Raw genomic sequence first — 23115 nt, 5'->3', positions numbered from 1 at the left:
AGAGGCTTCCTTCCTGTTCTTCAGAAATACATAGTCTGATAAAGAGGAGTTGTAAGACTAATATACAAATGATTATGGCACTAAGTATAGTAAGATAAATTCATTGAGAGAGTGTTGGAGAGTTGTAGTTTGATCAAAGGAGGAAGAAATTATCTGTGGTTGTTGGAGACCAGAAAAGTTCAAATAGGAAAGTGGCATTAAAAATGGATTTCTCAAAGGGAATTTTTAAGGGAAGAGTCTCTAGATGTAAGGTAAAGTGGGTTAGGACTGGATGATGAGCTCAGTTATGAACACGTTCAATGTGAGCAGTAAAGCAGGCACATGTTAGGATAGCCCTAGCCCCAATGGACTTGTAAAACTGTGTAAAATATGTGATTTCAGACACCAGCAACTCTGCTAAAGACCAAAAGCAAGAAGGGAGACAGTGAAGCAGATGTGAGGAAAAGAGGTTCTTGTCCTATGTTTGAAAGTCAAAATGAGATGGTCATTGTATGCTTCATTAGCTCACTTGTTTATTTGTTTAATAATTCATTTATTCATACATCTGCTTATTCAGCAGTTACTTTTTGAATATAGACTCTCTGCTGACCACCGTGCTAGGCTATTAGGTGTTTACCCTGTACTAATGGGTACATGGTCTTCAGTTGAGCTGCTTCTGAGCTCACAAGCATTGGTGACTCTCTTTCCTCTCATCAGCCTATGCCTTCAACTCTGAAGAACCTCCATTCACGTCCACTTTATCAGACTGGGTGGACTTGGCATAAACCCAACCTTGATGCTCTGAATGTGCAGGGGTTTTGGAGGCTGGAAAGTAGAGTAGTGAAGAGTATTATTGTTGAGTCAGTCCAGTCTGGGTTAAATTCTGGCTCCATTACTTTCCAATAGTGACCTTGGGCATATTACAGTCATGTATCATTTAATGATGGGAATATATTCTGAGAAATGCATTGTTGGGTGACTTCATTGTTGTGAAAACATCACAGAGTATGCTTATGCAAACCTAGATGGTATAGCTTACTACAGACCTAGACTACATTGTATAGCCTGTTGCTCCTCAGCTACAAACCTGTACACATGTTCCTGTGTTGAATACTGCAAGCAATTATAACACAGTGGTATTTGTGTATATAAACATATCTAAACATGGAAAAGGCACAATACAAATACGGTATTATAATCTTATGGAACCAATGTTATTGACCAAAACATCATGTGGCACGTGGCTATATTTGAACACCTTGTGCCTCCAAAGTCTCATCTGTATAACAGGGATGATGATAGTCACTGCTTCCTGGAATTGTTGTGAGGATTCAATAAGTTATTTTGTGTAAGAAAGAGCTTAACCTGTGTAGTGCTGGCTCACAAAAAGCACTCAATAATGTTAGTTTCCTGCTGTTATTTTAGTATTAATAACATCATCATCACCATGGCTATTACTACCCCCTACTGATAGTGGGCTTATTAATATGAGACAATTCAGTTGTTTTTCTTTTTATACTTTTTATACTGCTGTATTTATTCTGCAAACTACTCACCAATATTTACTAAGTGGCAAACACCGTACTGGCAATATAGCAGGAATAAGACTGTCTTTTGCCCCTTGAGACATGGTAATCTTATGGGGAAAACAACTGGATTAAGTGCCACTTAGAGTTTATACCAAGAACTTAATGCCTAGACTTTACCTTGCCCTTATTTGCTATGTGGATGGAATTTCTCAGATGCCATCTGTAAACCCCACTGTGGAATCCTACTGTCCATGGCATCCTATGGGATTTCATATATCTGTGCTTAACCCTGGGAGAATTCCATCCCTATGATAAAAAGCAGAGAAGGCCTATTCAGTTTCCACGAGAGCAGAGATCCTCCCCATGCCAAGCCAGTGATGCCAATGAAGTGGACTTCAGATGAAACAGAGAAGGAGGCCCTGAGGTGTGGCTGGGAGTTGGAAAATTCCAGCTCTGGTTCTCGCTTTCTTACTAACCAGCTGTGTAAACTAACTGATGAATCATCCTTCTTCCCTCTAAGCTTAGTTTCTAAGCTGCCAAGCAGAGGACCGGGAAATGCAGATTCCCGAGACCCATTCCAGAGAGGAGGTCCAAAGGAATCTGCATTTTCAACACTTGCCCCTGGTGGCTGAGACAAGGGGGGTCTGCTGTCACTGGACTCCAGCATCCCTAAGACACATTCGAGCTATCATTTTTATGAACCTTTGTTATTTTTCAATTATTTGAGAATTGAAAATTCTCAGATAATCTGGAGAGACATGTTATATTTGCTATATGATTATAAATATCAGTATCTGTATTTACCTCCTCTCCTTTCCTAGGTTCTCAAATATCCTGCATTTCAGTGTAAACATCCACACCACAGCACTCTTTAAACATTGGAAAGTCCAGCTTCCTTTTATTTTTGATCCCAGTGGTAGAAGAAGAAAAAAAAAAAAAGCAGGCAACCCTGAAGACTAGATTCAGAACAATGACTCCAAACAGAGAATGAGCTGACGTGATATTAATCAGACTATAATTTACCTCTTGAAATATGCATTGCCAGCAATTGTGTCTTTTTTTCCCTTCCCTGTACTATGATTACTTCTTGCTCACTTTCATAGTTTCCAGTTCTATGTGGGTATTGAGAGTGAGAACATTTAATAATGCCCGACAGCTAATTAATCCTCACTGTGTAATGTGCCTGTTCTGTTTCAGTGCTGAGAGACTCAGCTTTTCAAAGCAAGAATGTGACTGTATCTTTCATGTAAGACAGCCTTTCAAAATCAATCTCGTTACCAAAAGAGCCTATGAGAAGCATGTCTATGAAAACTATATCCCCTGCTCAATATCATAACATAAAGCAATAATCATGGTGATAATTTAATAATAACACCTTACAGTTGTAAAGTACCATTTATATTGCAAAGCATTTTCTTACCTAGTCTCTTGATTCATCTTCAGAATAGCCAGTGAGGAGGGCAGGATAGGTATTTAGCAGGTGAAAATGCTGGTCTGCAGCATTTATTGATCATTTGTCATATCCCATGCACCATGCTGCACTCTATATCTGCATTAGCTATCTCAAAGGGTGTTAAAAAGCTCATTTAACAGATGAGGCTCCAAGCAGTTAAGTAGCATACCCAAGATCATGCAGGGCTGAGAACCAAGCCTTAATCTACTTTGGTCTGGGATCTGAGCCCTTCAGTCCGATGCAGCCTCAGAGAGGGAAAATGACTTACCCAGTATCTCTCAACTGGTTATTCCAGGACTGGGACTAAAAATCAAGAGTTAGGGCTCTTAGACATATACAATTGGGCATTTGAAATGTTTGTCTTAATAATTAGTGCCATTATTATTCCAGGTCAGGGGATCAATCTATTGATATCTATCTATCTCTCTCTCTCTCTCTCCCTCCCTCCCTCCCTTCCTCTCCTTCTCTTCCTCTTCCTCCCTCCCACCATGACTCCCCCCTACCACTGTCCCCTCCCCCCACCACACACACATACACACACTTACACATTGGCTTTCCAGATCTCTGACCTCAGCAGTGGAGAAACAAAGGGCTTGAGGTCTCTATGCAGTTTTACTTCACAAGACCCTCCATGCCATTCTTCCCCAATCTCCCACTGCCCAGGAGTAACAGACCCTCAGAGCTCTTTCTAGGTAATGGGAACTCACCGTTAAAGTGACTTAATCAGCCTGAAATGGAAGTTGGGTGGTGAGAAATCACACTTAGCATACTTCTCCCTGTAGGATGAGACTGCAGGTATTCTTTTTCTCATTATTATCAGCTGCCAGTGCCCTGGGAACCTAGGCCAGGTTGAAATAGGCATTTTTACCTATTATAAATATAGAGTCTAGAAGTTATGAGCTCCCAAGCTGTGACTTGTCATAACCTTCCCAAAATGAAGGTGATGTGATGAATTCAATTTTTCTAATGAATTTTATTCAAACATGACTTACGTCAAATAAAAGTAATTATAGCCACCATCTGTTGAGTGCTTCCTAGGTGCCAGGTGCTAGATTTTATATCCTTAATATCACATAGTCCTCATTATACCTCTCTTGGGTAGGTTCTATTATTCTCTCCAGATCATCTGAAGCCATAGCCTACTCTGCGTTTCAGTATCTGCTCAAGTACTACCTAACAGGCCCTCCTAGGGTATCCCTATGGAAAAGAGCATGTACACATTTTCCATTCATTCTCTCTGCCCTTTTTTGCTTAGCTCTTGTCACTGTCTAGCATTTTCTTCGCTGTCTGCCTCTCTCCACCCCCAGTAAAATGTAAGCTCCATGAAAGCAGGGACTCTGTTTTGTTCTCTCCTGCAGCTCCGGCACCTGGAACAATCCATGGCACATGGTAGGCATTCAGTAAATATCTGTCAAGTGAACAGATTACACAGAAATGGAAACCAAGTTTTAGACTAGCCAAGAAGTTTGCCCAAAATCTCATGGCTAGAAAATGGAAGAGCTGGAATTCAAACCTCGTCCACATGACTCCATATCTGATGTTTTTCATTCTTATTCTCTACAGTTCTGCTTTTTAAGAAAATATTAATTGCTGAACATGGGGCAGGAATGTTTTATTATTGATTGATGTCTCTCAGAGCTTTTTATCAAAGCTTTCTTAACATATGAGCTTGATTTTGATGGAATGGAAGGCGGTGGGTGAGGGCTGCAGAGGCTCTTCTGCCACAGGGTGGGTACACAAGGGAAGCCCTGATTTTTAGAGGAAAGGTCAAATGACATCATGTTTTACACAATAACTGCTTCTGTCTTCCTCTCGGCACAGGACACACACAGTCTCATGACTCTCCAGAACTAAACTTTTTCCACTTAAAATGACCCTGATGTTAGCAAATCCCATTGGTGGTGATTTGGACACAACCATAGGCACCGTCTAAGACACTTGGCCAACTGGCATTCAGTTTTACCAGCTCTAACTCCTGAATGAGGACTTCTTGAGGACCATTGCTAAAAGGTCATGAGATTAGGCAGGTTGACTGAAAAGACCAGCTAGTTTTCCCAAAGAGAGATCCTCTGAGTGAAACAGCTTAATTAACTACTTGATTTGTTTCCTAGAGAACTGATTAAACAGACTATTGGTTTAGGTTTACTAATAATAGCAACTATGCATGTTCAACCCTTCTTAGTGACAAGCTTGGGGCGCAGCTGTTTGATGTCCATTCTTTATCATCATTCTGTGACTTAGGCATCCTGCCCATTTTAGAGATGTATAAACAGAGGCTCAGAGAGGTAAGTACTAGCTTAAGGCCTTGCAGATAGTAAACAGCAAAGCCAAGAATGGAGTCCAGGTCTGTCTGACCCCAGAGCTCCTGTTCCTCACTATTATTAGGACTATTTAATGGCATGACCCTTGATTTAAACAACAGTGAGGATGACAACATCTGATGTGCAGGACTTTTCCATGTATTTTGTATCTCAGTTAGTGCCTATGAGGCTACACACTGTACTAAGCATGCACCAGAAAGTGTGGTTCTTACAAAGATGAATGAAACACACTCTCTGTCCTTAAGGGGCATGCAGGAGACAAGTTACGAGTGGCTGAAACATAAAATGAATTCAATCAGTGGTTCTTAAATGATCATGTGCCTCATGGTCACCGGGGACTCTGCCTAGAATATAATTTCTGACCTCGTCACTAGGGATGCTGGTTTAGAAAGTTTGAGTTGGACTAAAAAAAATGACATCTTTGACAGGGCCCCTCCCAGAAAATGCCCAGGTGATTCTGGTGCAGGTGGTCCCTGGACCACACTTTGAGAAATCATGGAGGAAGGATAACTGTCCTGAGAAAAGCCAGATGATAACCATGGCAGTTCAGAAGAAGCACAAAGGTAGGAGACAGAGGATTAGGAAGGAGTTTCCATGATGCATCTGGAAGGTAGATGGGCTTTCACGCTGGACATCTCATTTGAGGCTCCCAGGGATCCTTTGAGGCATGCAGGATGTGCATTGCCATTTCTTTCTTTCTAGTAGTGTGGATGTGATTATCCCATTTATAAAAGAGGGTAACTGGCTCTGAGGGGCCAGGTATCTCATCAGGGTCACACAGCTAGAAAGAGGCAGAACTAGGAATGAAGCATGTTCTGTCTGTCCACAGCCTTTAGGCTTTCTTGCTCCTTCAGAGGTACCTATGTCATGATACTCATTCTGTGAGAAGGGGGAACCCCAGGCCAGATTTAGTGCAAATTATTGGTTGAGTCAGGATCAGCCTTTACTGCCCTAGGTTTTAATTTTCGGTATATGCTTTGATAACTGAGGCCTCTTAGGACATAGATACAGCCTTCCTCTACCATTTTTAATTTTTTTAGACTTCATTTTGTGATTTATTGCTGCTCTGGGAGCTTCATATCCAATCCTTTTATGGTTTCATCTTTTATTTCCTTACATTTGTTGCAAATAACAATGGCGTGTTTAGCTACTGCAGTGAAAAATCAATCAAGCCTATTCCATATTCACAGGCACCAACAGCTCCTGGATTAGATTAACTTTGTGAATGTGTCATTCTGGTGTGGGTAATTTCTCAACCTTCACTCCATCCTCCCCCTCCTGCCTCGGTGGGTGGATATTAAGATCTCTCATTGATTGACTGCCCTGAAAGTGAATACTGGCATGTGATGTGTGTAACTCAGTGGGACGCACATACTCTGTGTTTATGAAAATAAGTAATAATTTCTGTTATCATTATTGATTGCCATCATTATCTGATTGTATCTGTCTGTGTCATGGGGTTTCAGTTACGGGATCAGAAAGCCCTCTACGAGAATTCAGCCACTACCCTCACTGACAAGCCTTTGTGTTTTGACATGTTTCGCCTTTGGTGGATGAGGGTTGGGGATGTTTCTCTTCTGCTCATTGGCTAATATTTTTGGCTAATGTTCAGAGACATGATGGTAATTGAGTTCCATGTTAGCCAAAGGAACAGCTTCAGTTGGAATTAAAAGAGCAGCTAACATTTATGCTAATGTTCCAAGAACACTTTGCATGCATTGGCTAATTTACTCTTCAAGATTAACCTGTAACATAGTCACTGATATTATCCTTATTGTAGAGATGTGTTAGCTGAAGCCAGAGAAGTTAAAGAACTTGCCTTAGGTTAGACGGCTAGTAAGTGGTAATGCTTCGACTTGAGTGCATGTCTTTATGACTCTAAATGCTGCTGTCCTGCCTCTTGTATTAAAATAGAATGCTTAGTATATGCATCTGAATATTCAGTGTAAGCCAAAACACATATGAGTAAGCAGGGGCTGGAAAACAACTTTGCAAGGAGATTGTAAAAGTTACTGGTGCCTTGGGCATAGGTGGGCTTTCTATTTTATTTTGGGAGAAGGCGGGGTAGGAAGGGTACATGAAACTAGGTCATGGCTTACCAAAGCTGGATGATCATCAGACTCTGGGAACATCTAAGTCATCCCCAACCAACTGACTCAGAATCTCCAGGAGTAGGGCCAAGGCACCCACCTGTATTTCTCGGCCATATTCCTGACCATCCTGAAGATCAGCTGGATTTGAGACCCTTTGGCATAACGATCTCTCTACTCAAAAGTAGAGATTCTCAGATTTGATTTTTAAAATTCCTTCCTTTTTCCTCTTGTCTCCTCCTACCTCAAGGTTCTATATAGATTAGACTGAGGACAACATTATTATCAAAACGTGACTGCCTTTACACTAAGCGAGTGATTTGATTTAGGATGAGCATCCATGATGACTCTGTGATTGATTGTGAGCTGTTAGTGCCTTTTATAACTCAACTTCTTTCCCCTTCTTACTCCTGGTCAAGTCATGGGGGCAGCCCACTTAGTTGCCAGTGTGCTATAAGAGTAACACTATTGCAAACATTTATTAAGTATGTATTTTGTGCCAGGCCTCCTGCTAGGCAGGTACCATCTCACTATGCCCAGACGGCCACCTGTGGAGTGGGTACTATTGTTATCCCCATTTTGCAGATGAGGACATTTGATCTAGAGAGCTATAGCAATATGCTCATGTCTATAGCTACTCAGTGGCACAGCCATATTTTTAAACCAGGTGAAAGCTGACTCCAAAGTAATAACTATACTTTCTTACAGAGGTTGGGCTGATAAAGTCACTTGTTGAAGTATCTAGCATAATATCTTGTACCTATGCTTAGTTTATGTTAATCCCTTTCTCCTCTTTTTTCCCATCGTGTCTTTTACCTAGAGACTAGGAGTTTCAGGAAAGCATGATGAGTATATTGAAAAGTTCAAAGTAGTATTACATCTAGAGACAAGCAATTCATTATGCTTTGAATCTGCCTTTGTACTGACTCTCCTAAGCTGCCTTGCATTCAGAGTGTATTCACTGACAATAAAATATTTTCTTTCTTCCCAAAGGTACCTTTGTTATGCTGCACTTACCGTGTAGTAATTAGATCCAACATAGATATAAATATAAGCAGAACCCTATACCTGGCTTAGGATCGAGTTCTCTTTGTCTTTTGCTCCCAAACCCTTTGGAAGGTGTCCATGGCTTCTTGAATGTGATAGGAACCAATAAAGGACACCTCCCATATGTACACTCAATGGCAGTGGCAAGCTGAGAAGTCCACTCGTGTCAGAAAAAGAAAAGAATCACATTACAGAAGCAAATCTGGATGTTTCCACGGCCTCTGGTGCCATTTACCTTGAGATTCCCTGGCCATAAAGCCTGGTAGTGTTCCAGGCTCTGACACATTGTCTTCCCCTAAACTTGGTTGTTAAATGGTCTGAATTTCAGAGATGTGGGAAGGTTGACAGGGCAGAGTTCTGGCCTTTTTAGGGCTTTGCAAGTAAGGATCTTGTCACTATTCCAACCTGATTCACACTGACCCAGATAGGATTTTCTCAAATGAGAAGTTATTAGAGTGATTCTCCCACCTTTTCATTTAAAGGGCTCTCTGTATACTTTTCAAAGGAAGTGAAAAATCAAGGTAATTGGATGATTGAAGGAGAGAATACTTTTATTTTCTGAATTTTTCAGATGAAATTATCTGAATTATGAGCATAATGGGAAAGATATTCGCCCCACACCAGGTCCCATTTCTGAAGTGTGAGCTCACTGTTGCTGGAGCAATGGGTGTGTCTCTGGTACCCGAAACTACACGTGCATGTGTGGGCGTGTGCAGGCATGGACATGGCACACAGTACCCAAGCAGGGCATTGCTCAAGAAGCCTAAAAATGTTAACAAAGTAAAGAGCTGACTTTTATTTATTTTTCAACTAGACTTTACTAATAGGATATCAAAAATACATGCCTAGATCCCTTTTTACTACTAGGTTATGCAAAGAACTAATTTGAAATCAGTAGAGGACTTCTAGGGCCTCTTCCTCATTATGCATTAGGATTTTTGTAGAAAATAATTAGTGCAAATGGATTTGGAATCCACCTCAATAGAGGACATGATCACTTTGATCCTAGTATGTTGCAAGCCGGGCTTCGACTGATGCATTGATGTAAGCATTTTAAATACCAGTCCTTACCAGAGAAAAATATTTTAAATATTTCCCTAGGGGTAGTGTGCATAGCAAGATACTATCTTGTCTTTGATGCATAAAAACAAGATCTTGGTTGCAGAAAACTACTTACAAGGGTGGTTTCATGTTAGAGGAGATTGTTTTCAACAGAAAAATATATTTTATTCTCTGGTTTCCTTAGAATGGTTTAGCAACGAGGAAAGGAATTTTCTACCTGAAAGGTGTTAGGTTTGTGTTTGTTTGGATGGAGAAAGGTGGGTCACGCTCTTGTAGTTTGTTGCTGTGATCAGATGAGTTTATTTTCTTTACCAGAAAACTGTTAAAAGCAGTGGTACACACATGCATACACATACTCTGTCTCACAAATGTCTCTGGCTCAAGTAATATGGGAAACTCTAGCTAAACACATTTAAGCAAATTTATTTACTTCAGGGTTTCTGGGAACTTTTAATATGATAATATGCAGTATCAAATCCAAGAAAGATATGTGGCACGAAGCATTTTCCCCCAAACTTATTTGACCATGAAGAACTCTTTTCTCTATTCAGAGGATTACTGTTCTCTAGAATATTCTACTCCAAATGCAGTCCTTGGCCCGTGCCAGTACACAATGAGCTAAGGAGCTTGCACCAGAATATGAGTCATGTGTGCCACTAAGCCACTACATAGTTCAGCTGACACTTTACTTTTCCATAGTAAGACTTTCTCAATGGATGAAGCAATGCACTGATTTTGGCTTGAGCTCCTATACCTTGTTATGGACCAGTAATAAACAGTTCATCAGTCTGTTATTTTGAGTAGCACAGCAGTAGACCTCACTTTGGGAAATGCTGGCTGAAGGAATTGGATCAGTGAACAGGAGTTACCCTCTGGCAAGATTTTCATTCTGCCCTTACTGCCTTCCAGTCAAGGAATCACCTGATGGTATAAGATTCTTACTAGCACTTCCCTCTTGACATTCAAGTTCATTAATATCAACTGAAAACATACTAGTGCCTGATATTGTATCAGGAACTTTGCTCGTTTGCTAGTGTAATTGCTAACCCCATGAGCTATGATCACTGTTTCACAATGAGGAAACTCCAGCATGTGGAGGAGGCAGTCCGTCCTCTAGCAAGTGGCAGAAGCACAGTTCACTGCTGCCTCTCTAACTGCAGATGCCTCACTCTTCACCACCATGTTACCTGGCCTCCCAACAGCAATGGCTTTTAACCATCTGAGCCATGGAGGCTTTATCCTACTTTAGAGAGTTCTTGAAGCAGAAAAGAACCATCAGCCAATCTAAAACCAATCACTGTTCACAAATGTTTCCTTCTGTCTAACCTAACATTAATCTTACCTGCTACTTATTTAAAAAGGATTCCATACGTATAGTCATGATGGACATGTGTGGTCTCTGCCCTCAAGGGATTTGTAATCCAGTGGCTAGGAATCTTTGGTTTGAAAATAGTCATAACGAGCCAGGAGCGGTGGTGCACGCCTGTAATCCCAGCCCTTTGGGAGGCTTGGGTGGGTGGATCGCTTGAGTACAGGAGTTCAAGACTAGCCTGGGCAATATGGTGAAACCCTATCTCTATAAAAAATACAATAATTAGCCAGGTATGGTGGTGCATGCCTGTAGTCCCCACTACTTGGGAGGCTACGGTGGTTAGAATTGCTTGAGCCTAGTGTAGTGAGCCGAGATCAGGACACCGAACTCCAGCCTAAGTGACAGAGTGAGACCCTGTCTCAGAAAGAGGAAGGAAGGAAAGGAGGGAGAGAGACAGGAAATTTTTTTTAAAGTATAAGATTATAGCATGATACCATTAATGTAAAAAATAAAGCAATCCTGCACCGCAAAAAAAAAAAAAAAAAATAGTGACGACATCAACTTCATTTGCCCCTGCCTAACATTACAGTCAATCCCATTGTGTATTTAGAAACTGCCTGAGTTCTTTCTCAACATTTTCTTCTCTACTCTGTGATCTCACATCGTCTCATTATTTTCAGGGAGTGAGAGTTCTGCAACATTCAATTAAATAAGGACACTGACTATTTAATGCGAAAACATCCAGACACAAGGTGAAAACTCTGTCCAATTATCTTCCCAGTTCAATATCAAATATACAGATGTTTAGAAACTTCTGAAAGCTTGAATTTTTAAATCATAGGCTCTCCAGATTCAAAGAGCATCTAAGAAAAGCATCCTATGAGGGAAACATAAGATTGTCAAAGCAGACAACAGGGCAGGAGTTCAGGAGTTATAAGGTTAGAGATTAAGATAGAAGTGACAAAACAAAGCCACACTTGGTTATCATTATTCCTTCCCATAGTAAAATCCTCTATGCAGATGGACTCAGAGGTGACCGCCACACCAGTCCCAACTAGATATGCCCTTGCACTACTTGGCGGTCAAACCAATTAAGAACATAAGCACCACGTCGGTTTCTTGCTATACATTTTAAAAAATTAATTCCACAAGCACTTATTAAGTCCCTACTGTAAGCCAGGTAGTATGATTAGCCCTGGAGTTATAGAAGTGAACATGAAAGATATGGTTCCTGCCTTCATGGAGCTAGCAGTCTCTTTGGGTTGGAAAAAGCATGCATAAAATGCTCCTAATGTAAAGCTGACAGTGTAATGGGGCCTCTAGAGAAAAGGTGCATGGTGTACAGGAGAGCAGATTATGAGGAGAATTTGATCTTTTCAGGGAGAGCAGAGAATAATTTCCTGAGCAATTAATATTTAAACCACAGCAGGAGGAAGGTAAGAAGAGGAGCAGGAAGAATGTTCCAGGCAGAGGAGGTGGCATGCACAAAGGCCATCAGGTAGGAAGTCACACAGGAAAACACAGTGTGGAAAGAGTTGCCCAGGTGGCTGAATGCTGAGTGCAGGGGATGTGTGGTACCAGTAAGATGCAGGTGGTGAGGCAGCTTATGGCCAGATCATGCTGGGCACCACAGGTCTTGTTAAGGAACTCGCTTTTTTCTCCATGAGCAATGCAAGCCCTCACTTCTCAGTACAGGTCATTTTTTGGAACAGCCCTACTTTGCCCAGATAGTTACATGTTCTGTACCGAAGACAGGATGTTCGCCAAGGTGGAAAAGCCACCTAGATAGTTCCTGGAAGAAGAGTTTAAATTTAGGAAGCAAATGACATTTTGTAAGTTTGGCCATGTTGCCCTCTAGCCCCCGGCTGCCATTGTTTCGATACATGTCAGGGCATGGCCTCCACCGGATTTCTCCAATATTAAGGCGTCCTCCCTCCAAGGTGAATCTGCCCATGAGTGATTGAATTGTTTGGAGGGTCATAGAACCTGACAGCTCCCTATTACACAAAGGAAAAGATAAGCTTCCGATTAGTCCTGGGGCAGGAGAAAGCCAAGATAGAGTGCACCTGTCAGAACTGCTTACGACATATAAATCATTACCTCAATTTTCCATGCAAGCAGTGGGCCAGAGAGAGAGACAGAAAAGTGACTGAGGTTGGTTAACAGTGCAGAACCATAAAAAAGAGCTCCTGCTTTCCTCCGAAGCAGGATTTCCTCTGCTGTCCGTGCAAAGAAAACTGAGCCCCATGCCCAGAGGAACGACAAAGACAAATGCCCACTGGCTCCATCAAGGGGCAATTTGTTTCTATGGCATTTGCTAACAGCGTTTACTGCTAATCTAACATTAACAGCCACCAAGGCTTTCCCAGACTTTAACAGGGAGCATGCTTAGTATTGTACTTGCTATATGTTTGATCCTAGATTTCTCTACTTTGTAATTGTCATAACAATCATGGTTGTTATTGTTGCCATTTTCCTTTCATTCACTGGGCAAAAATCTCTGAGACAGACCAATTGCAACTAACCTGCTATCCCACAGTCTGGGATACCAGGGTATTTATAGTGAAGTGGCAGGAACATAAAAACAAAATAAGATTAAATGAAAGATAGCAAGTCCGAAGATGCTCAATAAAGATTCAAAAGCTTAAGTTGATTGGGCAGTACCCAGATTTTCATCACAATTTATGTTGTTTAAAATACCAAGTATCAGCTGGGCGCAGTGGCTCACACCTGTAATCACAGCACTTTGGGAGGCTGAGGTGGTTGGATCACAAGGTCAGGAGATTGAGACCATCCTGGCCAACATAGTGAAATCCTGTCTCTACTAAAAATACAAAAATTAGCTGGGTATGATGGCGTATGCCTGTAATCCCAGCTACTTGGAGACTGAGGCGCGAGACTCACTTGAACCCAGGAGGCAGAGGTTGCAGTGAGCTGAGGTCACGCCACTGCACTCCAGCCTGGCAACAGAGCAAGACTCTGTCTCTAATAATAATAATAATAATAGCAATTATCTAGCAGAATGTGAGAACCTGAAATATCCTAGTTGGAGAAGCACCAACACTGAGTAACTACTAACTTGTACAGCAAAACTCAAGAAATACTAAGTCTTGTGCTTCTTCTGGGCTACACTAGACAGAGTAGATAACACTTTGGGGGAGACTGGTTCATTCTTCAGAATAGATGTAAGCTCAGTTCCCAGAACTTTTGAGAGAAAGTTTGGTGAGTGGCACCTACATTGAAAGGGAGCCACGTGTTTGTCCAGCCCAGATATTCCTGCTGCCAACGATAGAAGAGACCTTTTATTCCACGTTGGTATATTTTAAAGGGAAGCATATTATCAAAATTACAACACAACCCAAGATGTATGAGCTGTCAATTATATTCCTTAGGATCAGAAGGGAAACATACAAACAGACCCTAAAAGTGCATCAAGACAGTACACAAAGGGATGTAGAAGCTGAGGGAATGAGTCACATGGATACCTTAAAATAAAACAAAATAATTGTTTGTTTGTTCAAAATTGTGAGCAAAACGTTCTTACTGCCAGGAGAAATGTTGGGCAGACTTATTTCTACTTATCATCTAATAGGGGCAGAAACCCCATAGTTGGAATCATTATGGGAGAGAGTCTAGGGCTTTAGAGTGACAACTCCAGGTTCAAATCCTAGCTCTGTCTTTGTATGACTCTGAACCTTTTACTTAAGCTCTCAACATATCAGTTTTATCATCAAAAAGGAGGGATAATATTATTTAAAGTATCTCATAGGACTTGTTATCAGAAAAAAATATTAGCACAGTATCTGGCTTTTAGCACTAACCATTCAATGATAGGTAGCTAGCTCCAAGATGGAAATCAGGAATGCTCAGAACAGAGAGATAACTGGGAGACTCCAGTTGCTACTTTTGGATAGAAGAATACATTTACAAAAGAACACATAAGAGGGAAGAGACTTCTAACTTGGTTGTATGGTCAGAGTTTATTTGCCTAAGACATACTGATCTCAACATGTAAGACTTCTTAGTGATTATTTCCATCCCTTACTGGAAGGAAGTTCCCCAGAGAATGGGAAACTCTGCAAGTGCGGATCAGATGGTGATGAAAAATAAATCGTCATTTGAGATTCTGGGGATAAAAGGAGGTAAGTGAGTTCACCCTCTAATGCCTGTTTTTGAAAAATCAGTAAACTTTCAAGTTCTCACTGAGCTAAGAAAGTTATATGCTCAAGAGTCATTCCTTTCTGGGGAAGAAGCTGCAGTTATGTGAGTGGCCTCTGGGCTGATGGCAGCTACGGTTGTCTGGAAAGCTGTTAAAGTCAAGAGTCTAGTTTCGAATCTTCCTTTAGATTCTCTGCTTCAATCATTAGTCACCAAAAATGCAGAATTCTCAGCCTAGGCCATGGATTTCCCCTCAGGTTAAGAGATCCACTATCAAATATTAGATTTTCTGTCTTTATTTTCTAGTAGCAATAAAAAAAAATCTTCTAAATAGGTTACTTTTCCTTAAATAAAAACAACCCCCCAAAAAGTTCTGTTGATATTTTCTCCTCTGTCTTGACCACTAAGGGAAAAAAATATCTTTTCTTCCAGCACAAGTTCATTATTAACCCATTTAACATTTGCAAATTCAGATACAACATAGACATTAGTTCTGACTTTCCAGAAATCTCCCTCTTAATTGGACTGCTTTCCTATAAAAATCATCCTGCCAGCATCTGTGGTAAGATAGATTCTGGAAAAACAATGTGCCATGCCAAATTATCAGGTAGAATTAGATTGCGCTATATTTCTGTTTGATAACAACACTGTGCCTTTGCATAATTCTTGCTGATTATCAGAAGGAAAAAACCATAACTCAGACAGATGAGCTTTATTGGCATTGGTCCCTTCTAGGAAAGAAAGAAAAATGTATGAACAGAAGCATTTGCAAGTGCCATATATGTTGAGAGAATGAAATTCCAAACAGTCTGTAAACTTAGCTTCCCTGCAACCTTAAAAAATAAAAATGCCTCCCTATATTTGGTGTCATAACTCAAGATCTGGGTTTATCCCATTTTCTATATTTCAAGACAAAAAAATTTACATGCCTATAAATATATCTAGAATAGAATGTCATTTTAAACTAGAGAGTTCTCGTGAAGGAAAAAATAAATCGTTGGAGAGAGTTGTGAGTCAGAGTCTTTATAGAACTTGGAAATTAACAAGAAAGTGTTAAATGAATACTCAAATAGAACAGCTGCATGTACTACTTATAGAGGGAGGGAGGTTGGTCTGCCATCTTTATTTGTTTGCATGCTGAACCAAACTATGGTGTCCGTTTTCCCTAGCTGTCTTTATCCATCTCAGTTTCTGCAAGCAGTTTTCTCTGTTGGGATAGATAATGTAACTTTAATCTGGAACATGCGAACAAGGTCTGCTTACCCTTTCTGTGTCTTTCAAGCATTCCCCCCACCCCCGTGTCTCCAGCAGTATCCTCGAGAGCTATTTTTTTGCCTCTAAGTCCAGATTCTACCCCTTTCTCTAGGAGAATCCACAAAAACCTTTTGAGCTCCTTCCCTGAGCAAATTCAGGACTTCTCTGACTACTCAAGACTCAGGAATATTTAGTCTCTGTTTCCTGTACCCCAAACAGCTTCAGATGTCCGTCAGTACCCAGGGGCAGTTGTGTGGTTTGATCCTTGTTCAACATCAAAAACCAATGCTTTGCCTTTTGAGGACTGGAAAACAAGAATGTTGCTTCATAATCTTCCCCTGGGAAATTTACATCTCCTCTTGCCTCCTTGGATGTCTCCCATTGTGAAAGCGGCAGCAAATAATTTTGCTTCCCTATGTCTTTCTTTTTGGCACATTCTTACTTGTCGATCAATAAATTACCCCCTGCCAAGCTCCAGCAGCCTGGCTTCCGTCTTCACCACTTACATTCTCCTTTTGTGTTTAAAAAAGAGCTCATTATTTTTCTCTTAACCTCTAGTGAAATATTCCCTTTATTCTCTCCCTTTGTTTTGCTTATCGTTTAACTTAATGCTTAGTCCAACAGTCCCCATCTGTACCTGCCTCCGAGTCCTCCGCATTTTCCTCTTTAATAACCAGAAGTTAATGAGACCACCCTTGGAGTCACATGCTCCTTTTCTGATCACACCAGGATAAGGAAATGGGATTTAAATAGCAGTAGCAGGTAATACAATAGAAGAAAAGCCATAGGCAGGGATTCAGCCAGTCAGGTAAAACAGAGGATGTAGTTTCGTGCTCTCTGGGATGGATAATGTCTCCTTTTATAGCAGTGCCTCAGTTTTCTCATCTGAGAAGTGAAGTCAGCCGTCACTTATAGTATCTGCTTCATGCAGTACTTGTGAAGATTAGATGAGATAAATTACGTAATGTGTTTGATGAAGTGGCACACAGGAAGCCCACAGTAAGTATTAGACACTACTGTGTCATGATTATAGGAAGCAAACATAAAAGACAATCCTACCCTTTACTAGGTTTGAAAGCTGCAGTTATACATGGGTGAGAGACAGAGGCATTCAATGTCCAGCCAGGAATCCCAGCTCTATTTGTTTACGCAAATAACTCATCAAACCCACCGTTTAGCGGTTCTTAACTGAGAGAAGGTATGTGAAATAACATTGAACAACCTGAGGAAAGAGACATGTTTTTCTATTCTCAAGACCCAATATTTTGCCTGACACAGTACATTTTCTATAAATATTTAAAATCAACGTACATGAATCACCTAACATACCACCTTTGTGTACATCATTGTGATTCCCAAAGTCTGGGGTATGTGTTTCTGTTGATATAAGACACAACTCTAAGTAATATTGAATCACATAATTGAGGAAGTTACTCCTTTCTGTCCTGCTTTATAAATTATTATGATGACATCAAGCCCAAAGTCTCACTTTGATGTTAATATTTTTTAACCTCTAATAACACTTACAAATCTTGATTTTTTTTAAACTGAGAACTGACCTTACACTCTGTCTTTTCAGGTGACTATATGTGGCTAGAATTTAAAAACAATTTTTATTGTATTTATTTTTATAATTTTCTTCTTTTATGACAATTCATAGAAAACTGGTTTTCCATGTATTACAGTAATGTAAAGTTCCCTAGGAAAGTAAAGTTAGTTAACTGAAAGCAAATCAGTTTAAAGAAAATACTAAGTGGGCCCCGGGCGCAGTGGCTTATGCCTATAATCCCAGTACTTTAGGAGACTGAGGCAGGCGGATCACTTGAAGTCAGGAGTTCGAGACGAGCCTGGCTGACATGATGAAACCCCGTCTCTACTAAAAATATAAAAATTAGCTAGGCCTGGTGGCACATGCATGTAGTGCCCGCTACTGAGAAGGCTAAAACAAGAGAATTGTTTGAACCCGGAAGGCGGAGGTTGCAGTGAGCTGACATTGTGCCTCTGCACTGCAACCTGGGTCACAGAGCAAGATTCTGTCTCAAGTAAATAAATAAATAAATAAATTACTAAATAAATAATAGTACAGGTAAAACAGATAAGACAAGAAAATCTGAAGGGTTTTTAGGACTGAGTTTTAGAAAGCACTATTCTAATTTTCCCTCAATTATTTGGAGAGCTTTTAAAAAAAAAATCAGTATACCTAAACCTTACCTCAGACCTACTGAGTTCATCTCGAAGTCTGTATTTTCTACTTCTCTTTAAGAACTCTCAGGTGATTCCTATTTTTTTAAAAAAACTGGTTTAGGAATCTCTGAATGAGAAAAATCAGATTTTGTTTTTAAATTCTTTTAAATTCACTCAACAAACATTTGTTGAGTATCTATTCTGCATAATGTCCTGTGTCCTGGATGCCAAGGATATGATGGAAAATAATACAGATACTGTGTTTATAGATACTGTGTTCACTGAGTTTTTGCCTGCTTATGAGCTTTGCTTCTATGCTAAATTACAACCTGAAAGATATAAAAGTGTCATAATTTTTTGAACATTTTTTGGTTATGATTCTGACATTGAGTTTACTACAGAGAGAAGCCTGAAGCCAGCCTTATTTTCCCTCTAATATAAGAGGAATTCATTTTTAAAGATCTAGATAATCCATAAATCTTCTTATACTCAAAATATAATAACATCACCAGAAAAAAATGCCATGGTATTGAGCATTCTCTGTAAGGTTCAGATGGTATTTGAATCCTAGTTCTGCTGATCCTGAGGACCTCATGACTTACTATGTCATTTAACCTCACTGAGCCTCAGCTCTTTAAAGTCTGTAAAATATTTATAGTATCAATCATGCAGGACTTTGTGAAGCTTAAAGGAGGTAACGTATGTAAAGCATACAGGGGACAGTAAGCGTTTTTTAAAAGGTCATTAAAGTGGCAGTTTTACAGAGGTTAGGTTCCAAAGTCATCCCATAAAGCAAGTACCAGGTTGGATAAAAATACTCTTGAAAAATCCCATAAATCACCCATAAGATTTGTTTGTATTTATAAACTCTATATAGAATAATATATACATATAAATATATAGGATATAAAGAATAATGTAGAATATAAGCTATGCAAACAATATGAAGGGCCATTTGTGAAAAATACACTTCCTTAAACCTTAGTAACTTATTCAACATCCCACGATGCTCAGAGATGAGATCCACCCATCACCGTCGGTCTGAAGAAAAAGCAGATTAACTCCCCTCCCCCATCTCATACTCACTGGGACCTCTGACCCATTATTTAAATTTGTTTCCTTCCTTTGTTCATTTTATTCTAAGCATATATAGTTGAATTCACATATTAAATGCATATGTGATGCAATTCAGTACATAATTATATTCCTAGATTAGAGGCAAAATAAATACTCAATAGAATATAAAATAGGAAGTCAGGTACCATAATTTGATGTTCAACTACAGTGATTTTAAATGAACTGCACATTTGTTCTCTTTCCCCTCTCTATGATTAGTTTTCCCTTCTTTTTAGGTTTTCCTTTCCTTTCTGTTAGCCTCAGAGCTTGATGGTTTTTAAAGGAGGTCCTCTGCTTTGGCTATTGGAGAAAATAATTTATATTCCTTCCTTCAGGAAGAAAATGAATTAATGGAGTCTACAGTCCTCAAAGGCAATAACCTCCATCCATTCCACCCATGCCCTGCTTCCTTCCATTCTATGGCAATGCAGTTCACAACATTTGGGGGCAAAGAGGTCAGAAAGCAGTACAGAAATGGATGGCAACCTTGAAAACTTGAAGGGAATAGATAGGATTCAGAGTTCTAAAAGGATAGAGCATAGTGCTGGGACATGTGGAGAGAAAACTCAACCATTCATTTGTAGAAAGTGGAAACACAGCCAAAGTAAAGTTGCAGAAAAAGATCTCAGGGTTTTAGTGAATAACATAAAAGTGTTACTTAAAAGTAGACCAGGTGTAAGTCACCCCAAATAGTGCATTGTTCCAGAGGAAGTAATTACCTAATTTTCTTCAGTTCAGGATAGATTCTTACTCTAATATGGTTTGAGGATCTAGTTTTTAAAAAGAATGTGATTGCCATGAAAAGGCCTCATAGCACTTCTAAGATTGGTAGGAAAGTTGGGGGAAATTATAAGGGAGCATTACATAAATGGGTTCATTGCCTAAAGAAGATTGAAAGGCAATTATAACATTCTAAACCAAATAAAATTTCTAGCTAGGGAATAGTGACCACTTGTGCTTTGCCTTCCTTGTACAAGACACTGTTAGAAATCTAGATTAAAACACTAGGAGCTCAAGTTACAAAATGATTCCAGGAAGGTTGTCAAAATAGTGACAGGTTGAAGAAGGAAGCTAGAGAATTAATCATTTTCTTTAGGACTCTTAAAAGTATACAATTATTCTTCATCATAGTGGGTACATACAAGAAAGGAGGAATGAAAAGAGCTCTGTTAACTGCAGCAGTCGGGTTCTGGGATGATTTAGGGATATGGATGGGTGGATAGAAGTGAAGTGAACAAAGGAATATCCTAGGAAAAGGTGTGGATGTGATTATGAATATGGGATGTCCAAGGGACAATGATGAGACCCAATTAGAGGGCTCTGACGCTTCCTTCTTCCCACTTTGTTTCTCTGCCTGCTTGTTTCCTTCTCTCCTTTCTGATAGCACTGAGCAATTGGGCTGAAAGTGTTATAAAATCTGGGCTGGAGTGACTCATTGGAGGCCATATTCAGACTGGTAAACAGATGAAGTCATTGGTAAAAAGAGGAGAAAGGGCCAGACATGCAGAGAGAAGGCGTTTAAGAGACCAGGTGGCCCCTAGGCGAGACAGACAAAGAGAGAAACAGAAAAACAAAGCATATTTTTCGAGGTTCCTAACAGCTTGCCAAGTCCCTGTTCTATTTCATATGCTCCATTTCTGTCTCGATGATCTGTAATATTTTTCTATCCTTCAATAATCCTTTTGGGTTTTTTTAAGTAAGTTTAGGAAGGTTTCTGTTCTTAAAATCTAAAGAGCCCAGACTAGACTACTACTTCACCTCTCTGCTTTCTTCTCTTTCTCCATTTTTATTTCTGAAAGCTTGGCATCTTTTTACTCTATAGAGTCTTATTTCTGCTTCTTTTCTCAGATACTCTCTTCTCTTGCTCATCCCATCCTGTTTACTGTTTATCTCCTTTGTGTGTGTGTGTGTGCCTATTCCTGCTCTCTCTCTTTGGAACCAGCAAACCTTCCTCTCTGGAGTTATTTCTTCTTCATCCACTTCATATAACAATTTATTTTCTAGAATCACTACATTCAAATTCAGCTCAGCCATTGGGGAAGAGAAGATTTAAGGTCTCTCCCACCCTCAAGCCTGAATTCAGAACATTGCCATTGTCTTCTCCACCTCCCTAACTCATTTGTTCATCTTCTGATCAATAGCCTTTATTAGACAGAAAAATCCAATTATTCAGAACCTACTGTTCAGTAGATTCCTACCACCATCTCCCACATTCACACACATACCATTTCCTACTTCCGTATTTTAAGAGAAAGTGACAGATCTAGGAGGAGAGTTTAGGAAATCACACTCAAGTTCAAAACAGTCAATAGTATAGAATAGATTCAACTTGGTATATTACTTCATTTGAAAAAAGACCTGGGAATTTTACTTGATGATATGATATGGACGATTACAAAGGGAAGTCTGTTTTAACGTACAGAAACAGAAAGCACATGTCTTCTTTGGAATAATAAATGCCTGTGTTCTGAACTGGTAGATTGTGTTCAGTGGAGCAAAGCATCTGTGGAGGCCAAGTGACCCTAACCATTATTGAAGTGTGAAGATTGGAGGCTGAGTCTTGGTATAATCTATCAAACTGGAGAGGAGATGGGTTGAGAGCTGTCCTCAAGTATCTGAAGTGCCATTGTGCAGAGAAAGGGAGTGGGCTGACTCCCTGTCCACTCTGGGAACAGGTGGACAGTTCAGGAAAACAGATATAAGCTCACAGGAATGAGGAAGTTGTGCTCATTAGAGATTCTTAAGTTTTCCCAAGAAGAGTCCAGTGCAGACTGAAGAATCTTAAGAATCCTGCCCTGACAAAACATTAAACATGACGTCTTCCCTTCCTTTTCTTACAAAAGCAATGCATGTTTATAGAATCCAGTCAAATAATACTATACTTACGGTTCCATATCTCAGGGTAACTATGGTTGCTAGTTTGGTGTGTGTCTTTCCATACCTTTCTCTGTATCTATGAATACGTATTTTAATATTAATGAATGAATAGATATGACTTTGTTTTGTTTACAAAACTGAGATCACACTAGACACATTACTCAGGAATATAAACATCCCTCCAGGCCAATTTACCTTCCTTGAAAGAGCTGCAGGTATTCTAAAGCATAGGTAAGCTATGACATTAAATCATTCCTCCATTAATAGATATTCACATTGTTTCTAGATTTTGCTATAACTAACAGTGCTACAATACATGTTCTTAGACATACAGCCATACCTTGTTTTATTGCATTTCGCTTTATTGTGCTTCACAGACCGTATGGGTTTTTTTATAAGTTAAAGGTTTGTAGCAACCCTGCAACAAGCAAATCTATTAGCACCATTTTTCTAGCAGCGTGTGCTCATTTCATGTCTCTGTGCCACATTTTCATAATTCTGATAATATTTCAAATGTTTTCATTATCATTCTTGTTGTAGAGATCTGTGATCATTAATCTCTGATGTTAATGTTGGAATTCTTATGGAGTGTTTTGGGTCTCTCATTTTAAATCAAAAACTAGAAACGATTAAGCTTAGTGAGGAAGACATGTCAAAAGCCAAGATAGGCCCACCACTAGGCCTCTTGTGCCAAAGAGTTAGCCAAGTTGTGAATGCAAGGGCAAAGTTCTTG

General features: G+C 39.8%; 1 protein-coding gene across 14 annotated transcripts in view; it reads left to right on the top strand.

Moving 5' to 3' along the window:
- PPP2R2B (protein phosphatase 2 regulatory subunit Bbeta) overlaps nt 1-23115 on the top strand; it is a 472301-nt gene that overhangs the window by 377512 nt on the left and 71674 nt on the right. The window lies entirely within an intron of this gene.

Source organism: Papio anubis, chromosome 5 (genome assembly GCF_008728515.1).
Source record: "Papio anubis isolate 15944 chromosome 5, Panubis1.0, whole genome shotgun sequence".
NCBI lineage: Eukaryota > Metazoa > Chordata > Mammalia > Primates > Cercopithecidae > Papio > Papio anubis.
Note: the sequence above shows the minus strand (reverse complement) of the source record. Positions and strands in the feature narration are given on the sequence as shown.